Below are 9,070 nucleotides of genomic sequence, written 5' to 3'. Positions count from 1 at the left end.
CTTTATCCGGGTAGCCGGAAAATAGAGCATTGCAGTAGTCTAACCTAGAAGTGACAAAAGCATGGATTAATTTTTCTGCATCATTTTTGGACAGAAAGTTTCTGATTTTTGCAATGTTACGTAGATGGAAAAAAGCTGTCCTCGAAATGGTCTTGATATGTTCTTCAAAAGAGATCAGGGTCCAGAGTAACGCCGAGGTCCTTCACAGTTTTATTTGAGACGACTGTACAACCATTAAGATTAATTGTCAGATTCAACAGAAGATCTCTTTGTTTCTTGGGACCTAGAACAATCATCTCTGTTTTGTCCGAGTTTAATAGTAGAAAGTTTGCAGCCATCCACTTCCTTATGTCTGAAACACATGCTTCTAGCGAGGGCAATTTTGGGGCTTCACCATGTTTCATTGAAATGTACAGCTGTGTGTCATCCGCATAGCAGTGAAAGTTTACATTATGTTTTCGAATAACATCCCCAAGAGGTAAAATATATAGTGAAAACAATAGTGGTCCTAAAACAGAACCTTGAGGAACACCGAAATGTACAGTTGATTTGTCAGAGGACGAACCATTCACAGAGACAAACTGATATCTTTCCGACAGATAAGACCTAAACCAGGCCAGAACATGTCCGTGTAGACCAATTTGGGTTTCCAATCTCTCCAAAAGAATGTGGTGATCGATGGTATCAAAAGCAGCACTAAGGTCTAGGAGCACGAGGACAGATGCAGAGCCTCGGTCCGATGCCATCAAAATGTCATTTACCACCTTCACAAGTGCCGTCTCAGTGCTATGATGGGGTCTAAAACCAGACTGAAGCATTTCGTATACATTGTTTGTCTTCAGGAAGGCAGTGAGTTGCTGCGCAACAGCCTTCTCTAAAATCTTTGAGAGGAATGGAAGATTCGATATAGGCCGATAGTTTTTATATTTTCTGGGTCAAGGTTTGGCTTTTTCAAGAGAGGCTTTATTACTGCCACTTTTAGTGAGTTTGGTACACATCCAGTGGATAGAGAGCCGTTTATTATGTTCAACATAGGAGGGCCAAGCACAGGAAGCAGCTCTTTCAGTAGTTTAGTTGGAATAGGGTCCAGTATACAGCTTGAAGGTTTAGAGGCCATGATTATTTTCATCATTGTGTCAAGAGATATAGTACTAAAACACTTGAGCGTCTCTCTTGATCCTAGGTCCTGGCAGAGTTGTGCAGACTCAGGACAACTGAGGTTTGGAGGAATACGCAGGTTTAAAGAGGAGTCCGTAATTTGCGTTCTAATAATCATAATCTTTTCCTCAAAGAAGTTCATGAATTTATCACTGCTAAAGTGCAAGTCATCCTCTCTTGGGGAATGCTGCTTTTTAGTTAGCTTTGCCACAGTATCAAAAAGGAATTTCGGATTGTTCTTATTTTCCTCAATTAAGTTAGAAAAATAAGACGATCGAGCAGCAGTAAGGGCTCTTCGGTACTGCACGGTACCGTCCTTCCAAGCTAGTCGGAAGACTTCCAGTTTGGTGTGGCGCCATTTCCGTTCCAATTTTCTGGAAGCTTGCTTCAGAGCTCGGGTATTTTCTGTGTACCAGGGAGCTAGTTTTTATGAGACATTTTTTTAGTTTTTAGGGGTGCAACTGCATCTAGGGTATTGCGCAAGGTTAAATTGAGATCCTCAGTTAGGTGGTTAACGGATTTTTGTCCTCTGGCGTCCTTGGGTAGGCAGAGGGAGTCTGGAAGGGCATCAAGGAATCTTTGTGTTGTCTGTGAATTTATAGCACGACTTTTGATGTTCCTTGGTTGGGGTCTGAGCAGATTATTTGTTGCAATTGCAAACGTAATAAAATGGTGGTCCGATAGTCCAGGATTATGAGGAAAAACATTAAGATCCACAACATTTATTCCATGGGACAAAACTAGGTCCAGCGTATGACTGTGAGAGTGAGTGGGTCCAGAGACATGTTGGACAAAACCCACTGAGTCGATGATGGCTCCAAAAGCCTTTTGGAGTGGGTCTGTGGACTTTTCCATGTGAATATTAAAGTCACCAAAGATTAGAATATTATCTGCAATGACTACAAGGTCTGATAGGAATTCAGGGAACTCAGTGAGAAACGCTGTATATGGCCCAGGAGGCCTGTAAACAGTAGCTATAAAAAGTGATTGAGTAGGCTGCATAGATTTCATGACTAGAAGCTCAAAAGACGAAAACGTCATTTTTTTTTTGTAAATTGAAATTTGCTATCGTAAATGTTAGCAACACCTCCGCCTTTGCGGGATGCACGGGGATATGGTCACTAGTGTAGCCAGGAGGTGAGGCCTCATTTAACACAGTAAATTCATCAGGCTTAAGCCATGTTTCAGTCAGGCCAATCACATCATCAAAGGTTAGTGATTAATTTTATCTATATTTTTTGCTTTTTTTGTGACTCTTACCTTCGGCTGGAAAAATGGCTGTGTGTTTTTGTGACTTGGCTCTGACCTAACATAATCATATCTTGTGCTTTAGCTATAAAGCATTTTTCAAATCGGACATGATGGGTAGATTAACAAGATGTTCATCTTTCATTTGCTGTATTGGACTTGTTAATGTGTGAAAGTTACATATTTCTAAATAATATTTTTGAATTTCGCGGACTGCCTTTTCAGCGAATGTTGTCAAAGGGTTCCACTAGCGGAATGCCTGCCCTAGAAAGGTTAAGTGATTTTCAGAAGGAAACAGCAGCTTTTGAGAGTCATGATCGCTTGCAGTGATGATGCATAAAATGACTAGGTATAACCCCCTTACCCTGTCCCTTACTTGTTTTTAAATGGTGAGAGAAGTGCTACACCTGGTGGAGAGAGGCTGTAAGACAGAAATAGTTGCCTTACGCATGCTGTACGTTACGCCATGACACGTCACGATGTAACGTACATCGTCGGAGGGGTCAGTTCTTTCAACTTTTCTCCAAAACTATAGAGCCATTACCATGTCAATCAATGCTTGGACAGAAACGTAGTTCACACCCCAGAGTTTGATGTCAACACAGTCGCTACAGTCCCGTTCGTTTCTCTGCAGTCTAGTTTGAATGTCGCGGTTGTGCACATTTGTACGGAATGGGGTTAGCATACATTACCCCTGTTATTAGGTAACGTTAGTTACTGTAACTGGCTTCCACCTCAGATAGTCAAGTACTGCAATATATTTTGTTGATAGATTTGCTTTTGTAATGTTTTGTTAGCTCCACCTCATTTAGCTAGACTGAAGTTGACGTATTTAATGTTTTCTGAACATTTGCTGTGTGTGTTGACAAAGCCTACAACAGGTAGCTTGTTAATACCAACTGATATATTTGGGCTCAGTTGTCTTAACAAGACGTTTGTTTGTTTTCAGGATCTTCATCCCTGAAAAGGTTTTCATCCTGGAGGAGACTGTGCAGGAGGCAGAGGAGGTACATGCAAATCCATGTTATTTCTAAGGCTATTGTTTATTTCAAGTATATGCAGTGATTCTTGAATATAACTATAGCCTAATAGATGCCTTAATTGTTTTCTACCAACAGGGAAGAAGGGTTAGTACCGCATGCCAAACTGACCCCTTGGTTCCAGAGTGTTCCTGTGCTGTGGTGGAGAAGAGGTCCACCGGGACCATCACTAAAGAGCTCAGGGCTCAGCTAGATTGAGCTCACGACCATCAGTATGCAACCGAGTCCTGCCCTTATACGCCACAGATGGAGCTGACAGAGGGTGAGATCAGTGAAGATCAGAACTCGTGGTATGAACCTGAGAGCTCCGAATCACAATCACCACAGTCCTAGCCAAGATATACTATCAATCACTTTGACATTTGCCACAGAGGTGTTGAACTGTTGCACCCTCTATAACCACTGTGGTTATTATATATTTTGATGTAAAAAGGGCTTGATATTTGATTGATTGATTGTTTGCTGTGCTGGATGCTGTGTATTCACTAACTGTCTGAGTGATGGGACATTTTATAGTATCTATCTAACATATTCTGGTGTGTATTTAATCTGCATCTTAACTTCTTAAAGTGCCAATCAGCAGCAGAAACAATAACACAGTGACTCCCTGTTCCTCTGTTGGTAAAACACTGAGGGATGGTGCTGGAGAAATGTAACCACTCTCAAATTCATAGACAGAGCTATAGATGCAAGGACTGACCATCCATGGTATCAAAACTATAATCCTGTTTCTGTGATCTGTTTCCACTACCATGTACCCAGTTCGCATTGGATAAAGGCGTCTGCTAAATGGCATGTATTATTAAAGTCGACTTTGACTCTGCCAACTAGCTGCCCAGTGTAGTTACCATTCCTTTCCAATAGATGGCAGCCAAAGCTAGTTGAAGTCACTACTCTAGCAACAGGCACGCAGGATTAGTGGGCGTTGAAAGTAGTTTTATCTTCAAAGCAAGTTAATCTGGTTGCGCTTGAACCTGTTGTTATAGTGGACAAGCTAACTAAAACAATGTTATACGTAAGGCGCAGGCATTAGGTCTATGTCTTAGGCTAGGCTAGATTTAAACAAATTAACTGCTTTTATTCAAACTTTTATTCAATGCCTTTGCTTCTGGCTATGCGCGCTTTAGGGAAAAGACGACACACGCAAGGATGAGACGATGTACACCTCGTCTAATTCTCCCTTGTGCCCACAGGGTGAACTGGCGATAAGCTGCCAGCCTGTGTGCTCTGCAAACCAAATCATAAAGTTGGTTAGTTTGAAAAGTTAGTTTGATACCGAAACTAAATCACAATGTATTTATAATGAGCACCCCCCATTATTGGTTAGAATGAGATTTAATGAATCATGATAATGTCTGCGATTGGAACTCGGGTCCTCTAATCTAAAGGTAAATGTGTTGCCAACGCGCCAAACAGCGCTGATGATAAAAAATCATTATAGGATACTGATTACATATATTGAGCAACGACACATCATGGAAATCGATTATACCCCACAAGACATGCCACCAGAGGTCTCTTCACAGTCCCCAAGTCCAGAACAGACTATGGGAGGTGCACAGTACTACATACAGCCATGACAACATGGAACTAACTAATTCCACATGAAATAACTGAAGCAATCAATAAAATTTGTTTTAAGAAACAGATCATAATACACAGCGGGGACTGTGAAGCAACACAAACAGGCACATACACATGTATACAAACACACAATAACATATGGATTTTGTACTGTAGACACAGTTGAAGTCGGAAGGTTACATACACTTAGGTTGGAGTCAAACTTGTTTTTCAACCACTCCACAAATTTCTTGTTAACAAACTATAGATTTGGCAAGTCAGTTAGGACATCTATTTTGTGCATGATACAAGTCATTTTATCAACAATTGTTTACAGACCGATTATTTCACTTACAATTCACTGTATGACAATTCCAGTGGGTCAGAAGTTTACATACACTGAGTTGACTGACTTAAACAGCTTGGAAAATTCCGGAAAATTATTTCATGGCTTTAGAAGCTTCTGATAGGCTAATTGACATAATTTGAGTAAATTGGAGGTGTACCTGTGGATGTATTTCAAGTCCTACCTTCAAATTCAGTACCTCTTTGCTTGACATTGTGGGAAAATCGAAAGAAATCAGCCAAGACCTCATAAAAAAAGTCTGATTCATCCTTGGGAGCAATTTCCAAATGCCTGAAGGTACCACATTCATCTGTACAAACAATAGTACGCAGGTATAAACACCATAAGATCATGCAGCCGTGATCTCACTCAGGAAGGAGACGTGTTCTGTCTCCTAGAGATTAATGTACTTTGGTACGAAAAGTGCAAATCATTCACAGAACAACAACAAAGGACCTTGTGAAAATGTTGGAAGAAACAGGTACAAAAGTATCTGTATCCACAGTAAAAATGAGTCCTATATCGACATAACCTGAAAGGCCACTCAGCAAGGAAGAAGCCACTGCTCCAAAAGCGCCATAAAAATAGCCAGACTAAGGTTTGCAACTGCACATGGGGACAAAGATCGTACCCTTTTGGAGAAATGTCCTCTGGTGTGATGAAACAAAAATAGATCTGTTTGGCCATAATGACCATCGTTATGTTTGGTGGAAAAAGAGGTTGGCTTGCAAGCCGCAGAACACCATCCCAACCATGAAGCACGGGGTTGGCAGCATTATGTTGTGGGGGTGCTTTGCTGCAGGAGGGACTGGTGCACTTCACAAAATAGATGGCATCAGAGGTAGGAAAATAATGTGGATATATTGAAGCAGCATCTCAAGACATCAGTCAGGAAGTTAAAGCTTGGTCACAAATGGGTCTTCCAAATGGACAACGACCCCAAGCATACTTCCAAAGTTGTGGAAAAATTACAACAAAGTGAAGGTATTGGAGTGGCCATCACAAAGCCATGACCTCAATCCTTTAGAACATTTGTGGGCAGAACTGAAAAAGAGTGTGCGAGCAATGAGGCCTACAAACCTGACTCAGTTACACCAGCTCTGTCAGGAGGAATGGGCCAAATTCACCCAACTTATTGTTAGAAGCATGTGGGAGGTTACCCGAAACATTTGACCCAAGTTAAATAATTTAAAGCTACCAAATACTAATTGAGTGTATGTAAACTCCACTGGGAATATAATGAAATACATAAAATCTCAAATAAATAATTCTCTCTACTATTATTCTGGCATTTCACATTCTTAAAATGAAGTGGTGATCCTAACTGACCTAAGTCATGGAATTTTACTAGGTTTAATTATCAGGAATTGTGAGAAACTCAGTTTTAATGTATTTGGCTAAGGTGTATGTAAACTTCCGACTTCAACTGTAGGTAGGGAGTGGTGGAGTAAGGGTCTGAGGGCACACAGTGTGTTGTGAAATATGTCAATATAGAGTAAAGAGTAACGGGGATCCATAATAAATACAAATACAAAGAAATTGCAGGAATATCCATAGAGCGAGCAGCAAGGGGGAGGGGTAGAATGTCTGGGGGCATGAGGTGGACAGCAGGACCAGGAAGCTGCCTAGTGGATATTTTGCAGCCTAATGGTTTTTGAAAGGAAGCTTTGAGCCAGTGTGACAGTTTTCGCCATGATTCTTCTATATTGCCGGCATCTGAGTGATGGAATTGGGGAGAACAGTCAGTTGCTCATGTGACTAAATTCCTTAATGATCTTCTTGGCCTTCCTGCGACACCTGGTGTTGTAGGTGTCCTGGAAGGCAGGGAGTGAGCACCCAAAGGTGCATTCGGCTGAGCGTACCGTCCCCTGTAGAGCATTGTGGTCAGCGGCGGTGTCATTGCCACACCAGGCTGTGATGTAGCCTGACAGTAGGCTCTAGATGGTGCTCTCAACGGTGCTCCTGTAGAACACTGTGAGGGTCGTCGGGGACATGAGGTTGAAGAGTCGCTGCCTTGCCCTCTTCACCACTGTGTCTGTGTGGTTTGACCATTTCAGCTCATCAGAGATGTGTACGCCGAGGAACGTTTCCATGGCCACCCCATTGATGAGGATGGGGACGGGCCCATCCTGAAGTCCACATCAGCTCCTTTGTTATTACTAGTCATTACTAGACTAGTCATTCAACTGAGACTGCTCTTCTCTGTATCACGGAGGCGCTCCGCACCGCTAAAGCTAACTCTCTCTCCTCTGCTCTCATCCTTCTAGACCTATCGGCTGCCTTCGATACTGTGAACCATCAGATCCTCCTCTCCACCCTCTCCGAGTTGGGCATCTCCGGCGTGGCCCACGCTTGGATTGCGTCCTACCTGACAGGTCGCTCCTACCAGGTGGCGTGGCGAGAATCTGTCTCCTCACCATGCGCTCTCACCACTGGTGTCCCCCAGGGCTCTGTTCTAGGCCCTCTCCTATTCTCGCTATACACCAAGTCACTTGGCTCTGTCATAACCTCACATGGTCTCTCCTATCATTGCTATGCAGACGACACACAATTAATCTTCTCCTTTCCCCCTTCTGATGACCAGGTGGCGAATCGCATCTCTGCATGTCTGGCAGACATATCAGTGTGGATGACGGATCACCACCTCAAGCTGAACTTCGGCAAGACGGAGCTGCTCTTCCTCCCGGGGAAGGACTGCCCGTTCCATGATCTCGCCATCACGGTTGACAACTCCATTGTGTCCTCCTCCCAGAGCGCTAAGAACCTTGGCGTGATCCTGGACAGCACCCTGTCGTTCTCAACTAACATCAAGGCGGTGGCCCGTTCCTGTAGGTTCATGCTCTACAACATCCGCAGAGTACGACCCTGCCTCACACAGGAAGCGGCGCAGGTCCTAATCCAGGCACTTGTCATCTCCCGTCTGGATTACTGCAACTCGCTGTTGGCTGGGCTCCCTGCCTGTGCCATTAAACCCCTACAACTCATCCAGAACGCCGCAGCCCGTCTAGTGTTCAACCTTCCCAAGTTCTCTCACGTCACCCCGCTCCTCCGCTCTCTCCACTGGCTTCCAGTTGAAGCTCGCATCCGCTACAAGACCATGGTGCTTGCCTACGGAGCTGTGAGGGGAACGGCACCTCAGTACCTCCAGGCTCTGATCAGGCCCTACACCCAAATAAGGGCACTGCGTTCATCCACCTCTGGCCTGCTCGCCTCCCTACCACTGAGGAAGTACAGTTCCCGCTCAGCCCAGTCAAAACTGTTCGCTGCTCTGGCTCCCCAATGGTGGAACAAACTCCCTCACGACGCCAGGACAGCGGAGTCAATCACCACCTTCCGGAGACACCTGAAACCCCACCTCTTTAAGGAATACCTAGGATAGGATAATCCTTCTACCCCCCCCCTAAAATATGTAGATGCACTATTGTAAAGTGGCTGTTCCACTGGATGTCATAAGGTGAATGCACCAATTTGTAAGTTGCTCTGGATAAGAGCGTCTGCTAAATGACTTAAATATAAATGTTTTGCTGAGGATCAATGTGGAGGAGGTAATGTTGCCTACCTGCATTCATTTTGTCCAGATTGGTGAGGGAAATGTGCAGTCCAATGGTGATTGCGTCGTCCGTCTGTGGATCTGTCAGGGTGGTGGACGAATTGGAGAGGGTTGAGTGTGTCGGGGAGGAAGGAGGTGATGTGGTCTTTGACTAGCCTCTGGAAG

Source organism: Oncorhynchus gorbuscha, linkage group LG01 (genome assembly GCF_021184085.1).
Source record: "Oncorhynchus gorbuscha isolate QuinsamMale2020 ecotype Even-year linkage group LG01, OgorEven_v1.0, whole genome shotgun sequence".
Taxonomy (NCBI): Eukaryota; Metazoa; Chordata; class Actinopteri; order Salmoniformes; family Salmonidae; genus Oncorhynchus; species Oncorhynchus gorbuscha.
This window is presented reverse-complemented; position numbering follows the sequence as displayed.